Source organism: Ambystoma mexicanum, chromosome 3q (genome assembly GCF_040938575.1).
Source record: "Ambystoma mexicanum isolate Mex_15411 chromosome 3q, UKY_AmexF1_1, whole genome shotgun sequence".
Lineage (NCBI taxonomy): Eukaryota > Metazoa > Chordata > Amphibia > Caudata > Ambystomatidae > Ambystoma > Ambystoma mexicanum.
In genome coordinates, this window is record NC_090926.1 from 1,269,876,758 (window position 1) to 1,269,894,147 (window position 17,390).

The 17,390-nt window shown below is 45.8% G+C and overlaps 1 protein-coding gene across 18 annotated transcripts in view; it reads right to left on the minus strand.

The window, feature by feature from the left end:
- Window positions 1-17,390, minus strand: part of CACNA1A (calcium voltage-gated channel subunit alpha1 A) — a 2,932,691-nt gene that overhangs the window by 1,177,059 nt on the left and 1,738,242 nt on the right. The gene's annotated exons all lie outside the window — the stretch shown is intronic.

Here is a 17,390-nt window from a genome sequence, read left to right on the forward strand (position 1 = left end):
TTCTGTAAATGAAGAAAGGGAGTTAACCACCCGTGGGGTTGAGCGTAAATCCCCCCACCCCTGCTGTTCTCCCAACAGATCACCTTTGATGTCCCCTCTTATAGTCTCACTTGATGGTTTGAAAAGATGAGCTCTCCATCCTGCATTGAGCACAGGGGCGCGTTGATAACCAGTTGCTTCACTAGCTCGAAGGAATTGGTGAGTTCCAGAACAATATTGACTCCGAAAAGTATGTAGTTCGTAAGAGTTCACATATCTGACTTTCACTCTTGTCCGATTCCTTGCAGTTTTCAGCTTGACCCCAGCGAAGAGTTCCCCGTGGTAGCTGACGAAGTTCAGGTAAGGATTTGGCTTATCCTACACAGTTCAATAAAATAAGGCCAGAATGTAACCTGTGGCTTGCTCCCTTATTCAGGTGTGGAGAGAAAATATGAAGTTCGGGGAATAATGCCTCCAGCGGTAAAATTAGGTAAGTCTATTGTGGTGAGAAGAGTTCCCCTTGTTTGTCCCTTCATCTCACCTTGTTGTCCTTTTGTTCCACTTAGGAGCCGGGGTATGGCGAGGATGCAATGGAGACTGCGCCGACCCGTGAAGAGGACTAGTACCCCGGCGGTAATCAGATAAGTCTATGGGGGTAGTTACTATTGCCTCTGTTTATTCCCTTGGCTCACCTTTGCTGTTCTTGTGTTCACCTTAGGTGCCAGAGTGCGGTGGAAACGTGCAGAAGGATGCAGTGGATCGTGAGGATGCTGTGAAGGCCGGTGAGTTCAGCACGGCGCTGCAGCAGGCGAGGCGGCGCGCATAAATGCTTCTTTCTTCCAGCTCGAAGGCGCGGTGGATCCGTAATTCAGGTAAGGATCGAAGGTTTTGCTCCTATTCTAACCTCTTCTCCTTCTCTTCCTCCCTTTTTCTAGGAGCTGCAGACTCGCGGCAGGCGTGGCAGAAGACTGGATGCAGGCTTGCAGACACGGTGAGCGTTACGCTGCTGGATGCAGAATAACGCGAAGCGTGTGCTGCTCTTCAGGCGTGGTTTAAATAGCCGCCCAAAGTAGTCCCAGGTAAGTATTCCTCCTCAGCCCCACCCGAGTAAAAAATAGTCCCTAGGTAAAATAGTCCCTTACAAGCCTCATTTGGCTTGGAGCTCTGCAGCATGGTCTGCATCAGGTAAGCTTGCAGCATGGTCTGCATCAGGTAAGTTCTACTCTATGAGCCTGGCGCCTATGGCACCAGAACTGACTCTACATATGAGCCTGGTGCCAAAGGCGCCAGGACCGCACCCAAACAGCCCCTAGCAGGGGTTTTTGGGCTTGCTCAAAATAACTTGATGCCTGCTTCCGGGGTTGCTGGACCTGGTCTGGTTCCCCGGGGGTAGGCATCATGACAGCACCCCCCCCCCCCCCCCAGGCCCCTCCTAAAGTCGTTCTTCCCCGTGGTTTTGGTTTGTCTGGGAAATTTCAGTGGAATCTTTTCACCAATCAAGGTGCATGCACATGGTCACTAAGTTCCCAAGACCTTTCCTGTGGTCCGTAACCTTTCCAGTCAATTAAATAAAAAAGTTTTGACTTTGCCATCTTGGAGTCCAGGATGTTCTTAACTTCAAATTCGGGTTCCCCGTCTATAAGGATGGGTCTGATGGCTTGGTTAGTCTTGTCCCTGGTTGCACTGGCTTCAAAAGTGACACATGAAAGACGGGGTGAATTCGCATATTAGCAGGTAAGTCCAACTTGACGGCCACTGGGTTGATAATGGCCTTAATAGAGTAAGGTCCCAAATATCTAGGGTTAAAGGTCTGCGTTCCCTTGAGAGGTATGTGTTTTGTGGCCAACCATACTTGGTCCCCTATCTGGTACTGTGGATTATCACTTCTATGCCAATCAGCATCTTTCTTATATTTCTCCTTCGCCTGTTTTAAATGTGCAGTTGCCTCCTTAAAGGCTTGTGTAATCGTAGCGTATAGATGGTCCACTGCGGGCATTTCTAAGTGTTGGGGTGAGTCAAGGTCTGAGGTTCGAGGGTGGTGCCCATGTAGGGTTATAAAAGGGGCTTTGTCCAGTTCCAGAATGTACTGAGTTATTGTATGCATATTCGGCGATCCAAAGAATGTCCTTCCAATTACTCTCAGTCTGATGTAACATACAACACAGGTATTGTTCAAGAGTCTGGTTGGTCCTCTCCGTTTGACCATCGGTCTGGGGGTGGTGACTGATCGATAATCTCACGTCGATTTGCGCCAATTGACAACATTTCTTCCAAAAATGTGAAATGAATTGACTGCCCCGGTCAGAGACCAACACGGACGGAAATCCAGTTATGCGAACAATTTTTTCGAGGAATTCTTTGGCCAGGATTGAGGCTGAAGGTAGTCCTTTTAAAGGAATAAATTGGGCCATCTTGGAAAAAACATCCACAATAACTAGAATGGTGTTAAACCCATTACAAGGAGGTAGATCGGTAATGAAGTCTAACGATAATGTGTGCCATGGTGTAGGCGGAATGTCTAAAGGTTGTAAGAGTCCAGCTGTTTTTTTTCTTTTGACTTTTGTTTTGGGCGCAAATGCCACAAGACATCACAAATGATTTAATATCCTTTTGCCAGGTGGGCCACCAGAATTGTCTTTTAATTTTAGCTTCAGTTTTTGCAAGACCTGGATGCCCCTCCATTAGGGTATCATGATAACGGGAAATGACTAGCTCTTGTAGTTCCTTGTGTGGCAGAAATAGCCGCCCTTGGTAATAAGGCAGATCATTGGTGACAGAGTAGTCTGGGCCTTTCTTTACCCAGTCCTGCAGGGTTGTAGGATTAAAGAGTTGCTGGATCTTTACCTGAATGTCCTCTAGTGTCTGTAGAGTAGTCATGCCAAGAATCCTTTGTTTCGGAAATTATAGGTACTGGTTCTGGGTTCACTTCTGCCTCTCCCATCCCTATTCGGGATAAGGCGTCTGCTTTACCATTCTTACAACCTGGTCGATAGGTTATCACAAAATCGAACTCGGCAAAGAACAATGCCCATCGGAGTTGACGTTACGATTGGGCCTTGGCTGTTTTTAAATACCATAAGCTCCGGTGATCGGTGATCACAGTAATGGTATGCCTGGCACCGAGAAGATAGTGCCGCCAAGCCTTGAAGGTGGATTTTATGGCTAATAACTCCTTGTCGGTAACCGCATAGTTTAACTTGGGTGCCGAGAACTTTCTGGACCAAAATGCTACTTGGTGAAGCTGGCCAGTTTCAGAGTCCTTTTGAGACAGGACAGCTCCCATGGCTAGACTGGATGCATCAGTTTCCACTATGTATGGAAGTTCAGGGCACGGGTGCTTTAACACAGGTGCAGACGTGAATTTCGCTTTCAGCTCTTGGAAGGCATTTTCAGCTTCTTCAGTCCACATAAAGCGCTTATTTTTTCGCAAGAGTGCTGTGATGGGATGTACGACATGTGAAAAATCTGGGATGAATCTGCGGTAGAAATTGGCAAAGCCGAGCATGCTTTGTACTCCTTTTACTGAACTTGGTGATGGCCACTTAAGGATTGCGTCAGATTCTGAAGAGGAGTATACTAGAATATCATCGATATACATGACAACACAAACGTCAATGAGTTCACGAAGGACATCATTCATTAAGTATTGGAAGGCTATTGGTGCATTACACAACCCGAAAGGCATCACCTGGTACTCGAATAACCCATACTTAGTGCGGAAAGCAGTCTTCCATTCGTCGCCCTCTTTTACACGTACCAGATGGTATTCCCCCCCGGAGATCTAATTTAGTGTATATACAAGCATTCTTTGTTTGCACGAAGAACAAAGCTGAAGATGCAGGGGACTTGGATGGGCGAATAAAGCCATTGGCAAGGTACTGGTCTAAGTATTGTCGTAGGTGAAGGTTCTCAGGTTCTGTAAGGGCATAGATCCTGCTACAAGGGGGTTGTGCACCGGGTATGAGATCGATTTGACAATGGTACCATCTGTGAGGAGGTAAGGTGTTTGCCTGTTCCTTTTGGAAGACATCCTGGAATTCTTGGTATTCTGGAGGTAGTTGCATGACTGCTGTGGTTACTGTGGCCAGGCCTGCGTTCTGATTTTTCTTTGGGTAACAGGTTTGTGCACAATCCGGGACGGTTATTCTCTTCTCTCGCCAATCAATACAAGGATTATGTGTTTCCAACCAAGGTATCCCCAGTATTATTTGGAACTGTGGGGCTTTGATTAGATCAAACACAATAGTCTCTCGATGCCCATCCTGACCCAATAGTGTCATCTCTGCGGTGGAATGAGTTACAGGCCCAGAGGCAATTTCAGTTCCATCGACTGTGGTGATGACATCTGAGGTGGTTTTTCGGCAGAGAGGTAGATTCATCCTGGAAGCCAATTCATAGTCCACATAGTTTCCTATGGCCCCGCTATCAATGTATGCCCTTACTGCGTGCATACGAGATGGCTGCCCTGGATCTACGAGGACCATTGGTATGATGAAAAGCGAGGTCTGAGTATCCTTCTTCAAGCTCGCAAGCGGACCTCTATGCTTGTTGGGCGTGGTCGTTTCCCGAGTCTGACTCCATATGGCTTTTATCAGCAGCTCCTACCACCTTCTTGGGTGGTTTTACAGGGCAATCCCGTAGAAAATGCCCAGAAGTTCCACAATATAGACACAATTGCATTTGCCGACTCCTTCCTCTTTCCTTCTGGGTTAAGGGTCCTTTAACCCCTCCGATTTGCATGGGTTCTGAAGCATCTGATCCTTTGGGGTTGGCGTGGGTTTTGACCAACACCTGATTCTCAAACTTGGCTCGATCAGCCTTTCTGTTCTGAAGTCTGTGCTCTAACTGGACCACTAAGTCTATATATTCAGCGCAGTCTTGAGGTGGGTTCATGACTTAAAACAAAACATCCTTGAGTTCTCCTCGAAGCCCTCGATGAAATAACGTGATTCGTTTTACCTCAGGCCATCCAGTTTCCACTATTAACCTTTTAAAGGTCGCGATGTAGGATAGAAGGTCCAGGTTACTCTGTCGTAGGGACAAAAGTTCGTTATCCAGGGCCTGTCCTTGGGAGTGCCGGGCAAATAGTCTTTCCATGCTAGTTTAAAAGCCCTGAAAATCCCGAAGAATTGGGTCATCCTGAGTAACTAGTGGAATTGACCAATCAGCTGCACTGCCGCTGAGATATGACAATACAAAGGCTACCTTGGCTTAATCGTTTGGGAAGTCTCCAGGTCTGCTTAAAAAGTGCACGCAGCATTGGTTCATAAACACGGCAAACCTTTTGGGATCTCCGGCAAAGCGTTCCGGTGGGGTTAATGGAATATTTCCTGGTAGGTTTATTTGCACAGGGTTACTCGATAACACAGGAGCTGGATTTCCCCCGGAACCAGGTAGGGGTGCTTGTCCAGCCTGGCTTTGCAATAGTTGCCTAGCATGGTCGTCAGCTCGCTCCTTTGACAAAATCAGTTCTCTCCTAAGAGCATTGGTTTCTTGACGGCCAGAACGCACTTCAGCCCTCAGTTCCCCTTGTAATTGGGCCAATTGGTCAATCTCTGAGGTATCCATAACGCCCGGGTGGGAATTTGTGGGTAGGCTTCGCGTTCTGTTACGCTCACCTGGCTCCCACAGAGGCGTCGATCTGAACTGGACAGCTGCGGTCTCCACCAATGTGACGCGTAGGGCCGAGATGACGGACTGGACTGGCCCACCTAGCTTTGGTTGCTTGGCCCGTAGGAATATTCTTCTGTAAATGGAGAAAGGGAATTAACCACCCGTGGGGTTGAGCGTAAATCCCCCCACCCCCGCTGTTCTCCCCACAGATCACCTTTGATGTCCCCTCTTATAGTCCCACCTGATGATTTGAAAAGATGAGCTCTCCATCCTGCATTGAGCACAGGGGCGCGTTGATAACCAGTTGCTTCACTGGCTCGAAGGAATTGGTGAGTTGCAGAACAATATTGACTCCGAAAAGTATGTAGTTCGTAAGAGTTCACATATCTGACTTTCACTCTTGTCCAATTCCTTGTAGTTTGCAGCTTGACCCCAGCGAAGAGTTCCTTGTGGTAGCTGATGAAGTTCAGGTGAGGATTTGGCTTATCCTACACAGTTCAATAAAATAAGGCCAGAATGTAACCTGTGGCTTGCTCCCTTATTCAGATGTGGAGAGAAAATATGAAGTTCGGGGAATAATGCCTCCGGCGGTAAAATTAGGTAAGTCTATTGTGGTGAGAAGAGTTCCCCTTGTTTTTCCCTTCGTCTCACCTTGTTGTCCTTTTGTTCCCCTTAGGGGCCGGGGGACGGCGAGGATGCAATGGAGACTGCGCCGACCCGTGAAGAGGAATAGTACCCTCGGCAGTAATCAGGTAAGTCTATGGGGGTAGTTACTATTGCCTCTGTTTATTCCCTTGGCTCACCTTTGCTGTTCTTGTGTTCCCCTTAGGCGCCAGAGTGCGGCGGGAATGTGCAGAAGGATGCAGTGGATAGTGAGGATGCTGCGAAGGCCGGTGAGTTCAGCGCGGCGCTGCAGCAGGCAAGGCGGCGCGCGTAAAATGCTTCTTTCTTCCAGCTCGAAGGCGCGGTGGATCTGGAATTCAGGTAAGGATCGAAGATTTTGCTCTTATTCTAACCTCTTCTCCTTCTGTTCCTCCCTTTTTCTAGGAGCTGCAGACTCGAGGCGGGCGTGGCAGAAGACTGGATGCAGGCTTGCAGACACGGTGAGCGTTACGCTGCTGGATGCAGAATAACGCGAAGCGTGTGCTGCTCTTCGGGCGTGGTTTAAATAGCCTCCAAAGTAGTCCCAGGTAAGTATTCCTCCCCAGCCCCACCCGAGTAAAGAATAGTCCCTAGGTAAAATAGTCCCTACCAAGCCTCATTTGGCTTGGAGCTCTGCAGTATTGTCTGCATCAGATAAGCTTGAAGCATGGTCTGCATCAGATAAGTTCTACTCTATGAGCCTGGCACCTATGGCGCCAGGACTGACTCTCCATATGAGCCTGGAGCCATAGGCCCCTAGCAGGGGTTTTTGGGCTTGCTCAAAATAACTTGATGCCTGCTTCCGGGGTTGCTGGGCCTGGTCTGGTTCCCCGGGGGGTAGGCATCATGACACTTTGTTTGTTTTGTGGGAAACCAGGACATTTCCTGAAGGACTGTCCAGTAAAACCCCCAAGAAGAATGGTCGGGGCCACATAGAAGGATGAAGCTAAGGAATCGGGAAACAACCAAGCTCGACAAACGTAGAGGTCAGTTTGTCGAGTGAGAAGAAAGAGTTGCTGACCTCGCACTTTGCAATACCAGTGATCTTAATTAACCACCAACAGTTGTCAAGAAAGCATGCCGTTGAAGCATACATCGATAGCGGAGCAGTTGGAAATTATAATGATCAAGAACTGGCAGCAGAGATGGGGCTTCCTTTGTGTTCTAAGCCAACTATGGACAAGGTAACCACCGTGGATGGGACAGAAACCGCTTCCGGACCAGTAACCCATTCCAAAGCCAGGGTAACCTTCCTGTGCCAGGACGGACATCAGGAGTCTATTTCATTCGATCTTATCAAGGCACCTCAGTTCATGCTAATACTGGGGATGCAATGGTTGGTTGCTCACAACCCTTTGATAGACTGGCGGGCACGAAAATTAACCTTCCCCGGTGACTGCTCCCCTGCCTGCTATTACCAAGAGGAGAAACCCGACGTCTGTATCCCCATGACTCCCGGAGCGACAGTATCAACCCTGGGAGCAACTAATACCTTGCCAAGTGTATGACTGTCAGATTGACCTTGTTCCTGGTGCACAAATCTCTTGCGGCAGGATCTACGCGCTCACAGAACCAAAAAACCTTCATTTGAAATCCTATTTAGACCAATACCTCGCAAACGGATTTATCCGTCCTTCGAAGTTCCCCGCAGCCAGTCCTTTGTTCTTCGTACCGAAAAGGGAAGGAAACTTGAGATCCTGTATTGACTACCGCGCATTGAACCAGATCACTGCGAAGAACCGCTACCCCTTGCCACTTATCCCTGAGATGCTAGACCAAGTTAAAGATGCCCAGATTTATACCAAATTGGACCTTCGAGGAGCATATCACCTGGTCCAAGTCAGAAAAGGAGATGAATGGAAAACCGCCTTCCGTACTAAGTACTAAGTACGGCTTGTTTGAATATCAAGTCACGCCCTTCGGGTTATGCAACGCTCCTGCAGCATTCCAATATTTCATGAATGACGTCTTAAAGGAGTTAATTGATGTGTGCGCCTTAGTGTACATTGACGACATCTTAGTATACTCAGCCTCGGAAAAAGATCATGTCAGGCACGTTTGTTCAGTCCTCACCAAGCTCCGTCAACATTGCTTGTTTGCAAAGCTTGGAAAATGCTTTTCTCTCATCACCGAAGTAGAATTTCTTGGTTTTATCCTTACTCCAGGAGGCATCAGAATGGACATGCACAAGGTAGATGCCATTCTGAAATGGCCTTCACCGACGTCTCTGAAAGGGGTCCAAAGCATGCTGGACTTTGCAAACTTTTATCGCCGGTTCATCCCAGATTTCTCTCCGGTTGTGCACCCAATCACAGTACTATTACGAAAAAACAATAAAATGTTTGCTTGGACCAAAGAAGCAGAAGAAGCCTTTCAGGAACTTAAACAAAGGTTTACCTCCGCTTCAATCCTGCAACATCCTCGTCCAGACCTCCCTTATGTCGTTGAAACTGATGCGTCCAGTCTCGCAATGGGGGCTGTCCTTTCACAGAGAGACCCGGAAACCGGCCAGCTACATCCTGTGGCCTTCTGGTCGAAAAAGTTCTCACCTCCAGAGATTAATTATGCCATCACGGACAAGGAACTCCTGCTATCAAATCTGCCTTTAAAGCCCGGAGGCACTACCTTCTGTGGGCCAGACACACAATTACAGTCATCACAGACCACCGAAACATGCAATATCTCAAAACAGCCAAGGCCCAGTCCTCGCGCCAATTACGGTGGCCCCTTTTCTTCGCCGAATATGATTATGTAATCACATTTCGACATGGAGTCAGAAACGGAAAGGCGGATACCTTATCTCGCATGGGCATAGATGAAATAGTATATACAACTCCAGACGCAGTACCTATTATACCTGAAGACAAACTCTTGGGTATCACAACAGCCTTAACAAAAGCAGAACGACGAAAAGAAATCCAACGGATAATCAATCCTGATGCCTACCTCGCATGGCAAACTCAAGGAGAACAATATACCATCAAGGACCACCTACCCTTTTTTAGGGATCACCTATATGTACCCAAGAAGGAATTACAACAGCATATTATTTCAAACTATCACTATTCACTGATCGAAGGGCATCCTGGGATCGCCAAAACCCTAGCTAAGGTGAAAGAGAACTTTTGGTGGCCTACCTGGCGTAAGGACATCATTCAGTATATTCAGTCCTGCGGTGTCTGCGCACAAAATAAATCAAAGAAACAAAAACCATCTGGTCTCCTACAACCATTGGACATTCCTCCAGTTCCATGGCACACTCTTTCCCTTGACTTCATCACTAATATACCTCCAAGCCAAGGGTTCAACACCATCCTTGTAGTTGTGGACTTATTCTCGAAGATGGCCCATTTTATTCGAAGTCATTGTCACCCTTGATACTCTGGTTATCCATACATCCCTGTATAAAAAACCCTTGAATACTGGCCTTCCACTGCATGCCAGTAGCTGCCACCTACCATCTTGCAAAAAGAGTATCCCTTAAGGCAAATGTATTCATTTTCGCCGCAACTGCACTGATAATAAACAATTTGACAGGTGCTGTGCTCTGGCCGCCATGGACTTTTTGATACAAGGCTATGACAAGAAAATAATCAAATCTGCCTATATGAAGGCACATGCTCTTTCCAGGGATAAGGGCACAAGTTCAAACAAATCAACTAACAAAGATGATCTTTGTCTCATTGTGACTTATGATAATGCTTCTTCGAAAGTTTGCAGTATCATCTAGATACATTGGCGTGTATTCACTTTGGACACAGATCCGTGTCCTCTGCTTTCTGCCCGTCCAACATTAACTTATAAGTGAGTACCCTCTCTTAAGGACACACTGGTTTCAAGTTTTTTGCCTCCCTTACCAAATAATTCTCTCTCTAATTGGATGTCTGGTGTTCCATTGTGTTTTACCAAGTGCTATAAATGTAAGGTGTGTGCTCATGCAACGGTGTGAAAGTCTTTTAAACATCCAATCACTGATGTCATCTACGAAATCAAACATTCTATTAATTGCGATAATACATTTGTAGTTTATGTTCTTTCATGTCCGTGCTCGAAATAGTATGTGGGCAGTACCACTTGCAAACTCAAATTGAGAATTCTCCAGCATTTAAGAGCTATAAAAAATTCTGACCCCACGTATCCTATGGCAAAACATTTTAAGCAGGATCATGGCAATGATTTCAGTCTTTTAACCTTTTTTGGAGAGGCACATGTTCCGATACATCAAAGAGGTGGTGACTGAACTTTGAATTTAAGACAGCTAGAAACTAAGTTTATTCTTAATTTTGACACCAAATCCCCCAATGGCCATAATATAAATTAGGAGCTCTACACTTTTCTTCGAGTATAAACACCTGCTCTTGTTTCACTGGTCTCTTATACAATTAAGTCTATCCTGTATTTCATACCTTTTACATCTGGGCTTTTCCCTTTGTTTTTTGTTTTGCTCAGGTTTTCTTTGGCCACTGCTTGTGGTTTGTTTTCCTTGTTTATTTAAGGACAAATCATGTTTCTTTGGGCTGCTTTGACTGCCTAGATTTGTGTGGAATCTTTCTTTTATTTCTTATCTTTTGGAGGTTAAAGTCCAGATTGTTGTCTTCTCTTCTCCCCCTTTTTTTTTTTAGTCTTGGGTTTCCACTTAAGATCTTTTGTGCTTGACTTGCCAAATGCATGCGTTTTGTCATTGGAGCATGTTTGCGATGCAGTACATTAATTATTAATGATGGGGTTTGTTTTTAACATCATTTATCATTCTATAAACCTTAGCAGAAATTGTGAAATTCTGTTGAGCAGCAAGTAGCATCTCAGTGTATTAACGTTATGCACTCACGAGATTTTACTGACAGATATACTCAACTGCTTGCACTTGGATGCCAGTTTGTCTTTTTGACTTGGCTATATATCATTTGAAATCATCGTTCATTATGATATTTTGGATTTGATTATAGATTTGCTCAACTGTGATGCGTTTTCATTCATTTTTACAGGCATATGCCAGTCATTCTCTGTCTTATTTTATTGTGCAATAAGTAGATATGCTGCCATTTTTTCACTGTTGCTATATACTAACTCAGATCGTATGGATTCGGCATCACATTTTGAATTTTGTTCGCGTTCTGACGTTATCATGCACTATGCACTTTACCATTTTACCCTTCAAACAAACCTTTCTTAAATAATAATAATAATAATGGGACGTTTCAAAAGCAAATATTGCACTGATGCACTATGCACTTTATCATGTATGCTGCTTGTTTTAAAACGTGTTAACAAACTTACATCTTATTTTTGAAATGCTGCTACCCGTAATACTGTCAAGGGTTTAGACCCATGTTGAATCCTTAGACTGGGTAGATGTGGGGATGAGCTGTCGCCGCCCATTATTCTATCCCAGAACAAACTAAATCAATAGACTGGGTGGATGTGGGGATGAGCTATCGCCGCCCACATTCACGCCAGAATCCAGGAGAACTGCGCAGTTGGCACAAGACCACTCCAAAGATACAACCTTCTTGTGGGGGGTTCCACATCACCACTCTACTGTAAAGGATGCCATCAAAACAATGTTAAGCAAGGGTCCTATACTATCAAGCAAAAGACCACTCTATTGAAATGCAGTAATTCAAGACAGATCCCAAAAATGGATGCAATACCGGTACTCACCACTATCAGAAAGCCGGCATTTTAAAACCACCAGACTTTTGTGTAAAACTGAACAGAGGAACCCAAACCAGGCCAAGGAAAGACTTGCTAAGAGGTGGACACAATGTAAAACTATATTCTGAAATGACTTGAAGTAAGTAATTATTTAATGTATATGTAAAAATTGTAAGTTTGATTTAAACTGGGAACTAAAGTGACATTTAGCTGAATTCTGCCTGAAAACTACCGCCGACAGGAGAAACCTGCTCAGCCACTCTTCCCAGGCCTAGCTGCATCCTGCTTCCCCACCAAAAGGAGTTGACATCTCTCTGATTAGATTAGGGGAGGGGCACCTGCAGGAGGTTGAACAAAGCCTTGTCCTGGACTCAGGCAAATGTTATATTGGGGGGGCCGTAAAGTGGCTTCCTCTTGGGAGAAGTGGGAGGAGAAGTGCCTCTGAGAGCCACCCGAGCTGGAGGCGGGGGCAGACAGAAGCTTCCCCCATGCGCTTTGGAACCTAAACCACACCCATCTGGGCCAGAGCATGATTTTTAAAAAGATGGATAATTCATAGTACGGACTTGTCAGAATTATACAAGTAATATAATTATTCTTGTGATTTTTCTGTGCATGTTTTAAGAGGTGTTAGGACCCTATGGTGTATGCTGGGGTGTTGCTAGCGGAAAATAGGGTCTTACTCCAAATGTCTGCATGTTAAAAATCTGACACTTCATCAATTAATGTCCATACTCCTTGCGCACATGTGTGTAATTTTTGGTAAAGTCCGATATTGGTAAAGCAGTCAAAAAGCGCAAAATGTTGTCATTTTTGAATGCAAGCCCCCAGGAAGATCAGAGGCGGACAAGCATGGACCATATGGAATATATAATGTGTAGATGTAATTTCAACAAATTGTGTATCTGGGAAATATGTATTTGAATCAAGTATAGATTTGTGGGCAAATTGACCAGGGGAGGATCCTCTGACCCATAAACAGACCTCATCATGATGACAATCCATTTCCTTCCCCCAATCATGGGAGAGGGGAGAATTGGGCCAATGACAAGTAGAGAGGGGCAGGCTCAGTTATGCCACGCACACACCCACTTCCAAAACACATAAAAAGAGACTGCTGGGACAGGTAGAGACATTCATTTTCCATTTCTGCGGAGCATGCTGACCGACGACTTCACATCCAGAGATCCAACACTTAGACTTCCAAGCTAAACAGAGACTACAGAACTTTGAACCAAGAAGGCCCACTGCAAGCAAGGCCTCAAAATCTTTTGCAAACTATTCAACAGCCGGGCGAGCTGTTTGAATTCTTTGCCAAGAACTTTTGCCGGAACCGCAGACCAGACCCAGACCGCTGTGAGCAGAACCAGAGATCCAGATCGCTGTGAGCAGAACCGGTGCCCGATTGACCCGCCGAGCAGAGAGAACCGCCGCCGGACGTGTTGACCAGATCCGTGACAATCAAATTTATATTGTGAGTACCTAGCAGAACTGTGCAGAACCAATCTCTTAGTTAAAATAATCTAATTCAAGCTATTTTAACCTAAGTAGAACTGTCTCCTAGAAATCGTGTCATCTGTCATTTTAAAGCTTCGAGCTGTCATCTGTCATTCTAAAGCCGCAAGCTGTCACCTGTCATTTGAGTTTTACTTTAAATCCGAAAATCTACCTTTATTAAATCCTCCGTATCTCTGGAACTGTTTGTCCTAGGAACGAGATTTAACTTTCCTCTGAAAGCTTAGAATCTAGGCTTTCCAACAAGCCTAGAACCGACTTCTCCTTATACTTTTACCGCAATCGCGATTTACGCACTCGCAGAATTTACCGCGATTTGCGATTTGGCCTGATTTCGTCATCTGTAAAAAGATAGCCGCTTTTGCCTGAACTGCTAAAATTCGTTTGCAACCTAATAACTATCCCTGAACCATTGTTAGGGCTGACCTGAACTGAATTAAAGTGTCTACCACTCCTCCTATAGGGAATTAAAGAAATTTTAGCATTTTTCACTTCCTTGCCACTACATTACAAAGCACTCTTGCCCGTGTTTTAAAAAGCATACCTGTTGTCTAAGCTTGCTGGGGGGGGGACTGAATTCCGTATTGTATTTGATTGTATTCCTGAAGACTGTGTGTGTTGCTTCCATCTCCTTGCATTGCATATAGGGGGAGGGGGGTGAATTGCCACCAGGGGAAAAGTGAACATATTATCTCTTGTGAAACCATATCAGTTTATTTTCTGTACTGCATTTATTCCACCTTGCATTTCCTTGAAACCATAAAGCATTTCAGCTACCTCATCCTCTATACTACTTCAAAGTAACCAAATCAGTTTACCAGTAGAACATTATCCATTGTTGATCACTGTCCTATTTAAGTGTGATATCCAATATTAATTTATTATTAAAGTGTGATAGATATATATTGTTATATTTCTCAAATAAACCTTTTAAATTTGCAAAACCGACCTACTTCTTGGCTCAGTGGGTTCAGGGGGATTCTAAGAGAGGGGTGTTATATAAGGGTTGTCATCCAGAGTACATGAACTGGACCTAAAAATATATCAATAAGGGTTTCCCTCAGCATCCCAGACTAGGCATTGACTTAGCTGTAGTGTTGAAGTGAAGCTGCTTAACAATACTGCTGTATTATGTTGCACTTTATTGTATGCTGCTAGTCCCGAAATGCTGTTAGAAATATGCACTATATTTTTGAAATGCTGCTATCCGCTATTAATACAAGCTTGTGGATATATTTGGAAACCCGTAGTAATTTGATGCCGTACTGTGATCTTTCACAGTTCTGAGCTGGGATTGATTTGAGTGGACAAATGTTGGTGTTGAGTTAGGTAAGGCAGTATAGAGGAGGGTTTGGTTTAAAATACATTTTATGTTTTTTGTGCACCTTTACCCAAATAGAATATAGCATTGCTTGTATTCTACATTGAACTCGGGTGTCCGATTGGTATCATACCATACTGCTGTTCCCCATTCAAAGATGTCTGCTGCACTTTCTACTCTGAAACCTTTCTGTGCTGTTTTAGCGGACACAGTAGTAGGATTACTGCTGGTCCTTTTAATACTCTGGTTTACCTTGATCCCACACACATGAACAAGCGCCTAGCTCCTAAACATCTGTCGACCAGGCCAGAGTTTAGAAATCCATTCTAACAGTGCACCACACCTCAAATCGTCTCCATCTGCACACATACAGTGCTCTTGTAGATGGTCTGCATGCAGTCAAGAACACCTCAAGCACCTCTTCTGTGAGGTCCCAGTGATCATATCTCATCCTCTCAAGAGCCACTTGTGTGGGTTGCAGGATTCCGGGTTCGGGTAAAGTACCTGAACTTCCGACTGGGACAGGAGGTCTGGAGGTCGAGACAACCAGAGAGGTCGGCTCTCCTCTGGGTCGATCAATATCATGGTTGTTCTGGAATCTCCTCAACCTCCCGAGAACCCACAGGATGACAAGAATCCGAGGGAAGGCAAAGTGAAGTTTGAATTCCCACTCCACCAGGAATGCACCTCCCAGTATGCCCTTCGCTGGGAATTCCCTCAAGCAAAACTGTGCACTTCCTGTTGGAACTCAAAGCAAACAGGCCTACCGTCAGGGTACCCCACAGAGCAAAGATCTCCTTGAGAACTTCCTGGCACACTTCCCACTCGTGTGAGACCGTACTCTGCCTGCTCAGAGAGTCCGCCGACCCATTCTCTGTTCTTGCCAGATGGACTGCCGAAACGGAGATCTGGTTCTCCAACAACCAGTACCATAGTTGCATCACCTGCCTGCAAAGGGGAATGGACCGCACACCTCCCTGTTTGTTAAGGTAGTGCATCCCCACCATATTGTCTGAGAGAAGGCGCAAAGGCCATCAAGGCTAGCCTGATCGTCCGCAACTCCATCCTGTTAATGTGCCACCGGCACTCCATTGAAGACCATAGGCCGCTCATCTGCAGATCTTTGCAGTGAGCACCGCAACCCTTCAGCAACCGATCCGTAACCAATCTGGCTTGGGACAACAGAGGCGGGAAGGGTTCCCCCACCATCATGTCTCTACTGGTCCACCAAGTCAGATTGATCTGGATACCCTGAGAATGACCTTCATGGTACCAAAGTACTAGGGCCATTGACTTCTCAGCAACCACTGCAGGGATCACATTTGCAACCTAGCCTCTGGCACCAGACCTAAAAGGCAGAGGAAAGTGGCTGTTGCCAACCTGTAGTGTCTTTGGATGAGTTTGCACATTTGCCTGATACTGGTTTCTCTCTCCTCCATGGGGGTAGGGGAGCTTTTCACACTTGAATGTCCAGGACCACTCCAATGAACTGGAGCCTCTGTGTTGAACTTCTGGAAATCAGGGAGAAGCCCAACCTGTGAAGCAGCGAGCAGGTGTCCTCAAGGTGAGTCAATACCTGCTCTGGCGACTTCCCCCGGATCAGCCAGTCGTCCAGGTAGGGGAATGTATGGATACCGGATCTCCCGAAGTGCGCCGCCAACACTGCCATCAGCTTGATGAAAACCCTGAGTGCGGAGGTTCGCTCTGAGGCTATTGAATTGGCAATGGGTGTCCCCTATGAGGAATCTCAAGAATCACCTGTGCCTCTGATAGATTGACACATGGAAGGAGAAACTTCCTTACCATAATATTATTTCTATGGATTCTTCTCCCGTAGATTCCTCATCTGATCTAATAGATATTCCCTCCAGCTTCGCTGCTTCAGAAATGTGTTTCGAGAGGGGGCGTAGTAGACCTCGACACGGCTGTCGACCATCGATCCGTCTTGCTCTGTGTCTTGTTGTTGGCTCCAGACATGACATCAGGCGTCGTATAATTAGCGTATCACTACGCCCCGACCTCAGTTGCCCCTTTTTCCAGAGCACCATACACTGCATAGGAAAACAGAGAGAACAAACGGGCTAATGAGCCCGTTAAAAGAGAACAAGTTACTTACCAACTGGTAACGTTCTTTCGACTGGATGTTCCTCCAACGTATTCCACATCTTTGACATGTAATGTCCACAGCTGTGCTGCTTCTGAAATTTTTTCGGCAGAGGGCGTCCTGCGTCGATGGCGCCGGGTCGATGTGCCTCGAAGGCCTCCATTGAGGGTGACATCACCGGATGTTATAAAGTAGGCGCACGGCGCCTGTAGCCTCAGTTTATGTTTTTTCCTCCATAATGTGTAACATGCTCGTACACAACGACTGCTTGACTGTACCTAGACTTGCGGGAATGCAAGCTGCAAGAGCATAGGAAATTCTTCAGAGGGGTAGCCTGGGAGGGCGATGTGGAGGAACATCCAGTCGAAAGAACGTTACCAGTTGGTAAGTAACTTGTTCTTCGAATGGATTGTGTCCTCCAACGTATTCCACATCTTTGACAGACTCCCAAAGCAGTATCAGTGAATGGAGGTGGGAAAAGAATTTAGAATACCCAGATGGCAGAATAAAGCACCGCTTTACCAAAGGCCATATCCAGACTATGCAGCGTATCCAGGGAGG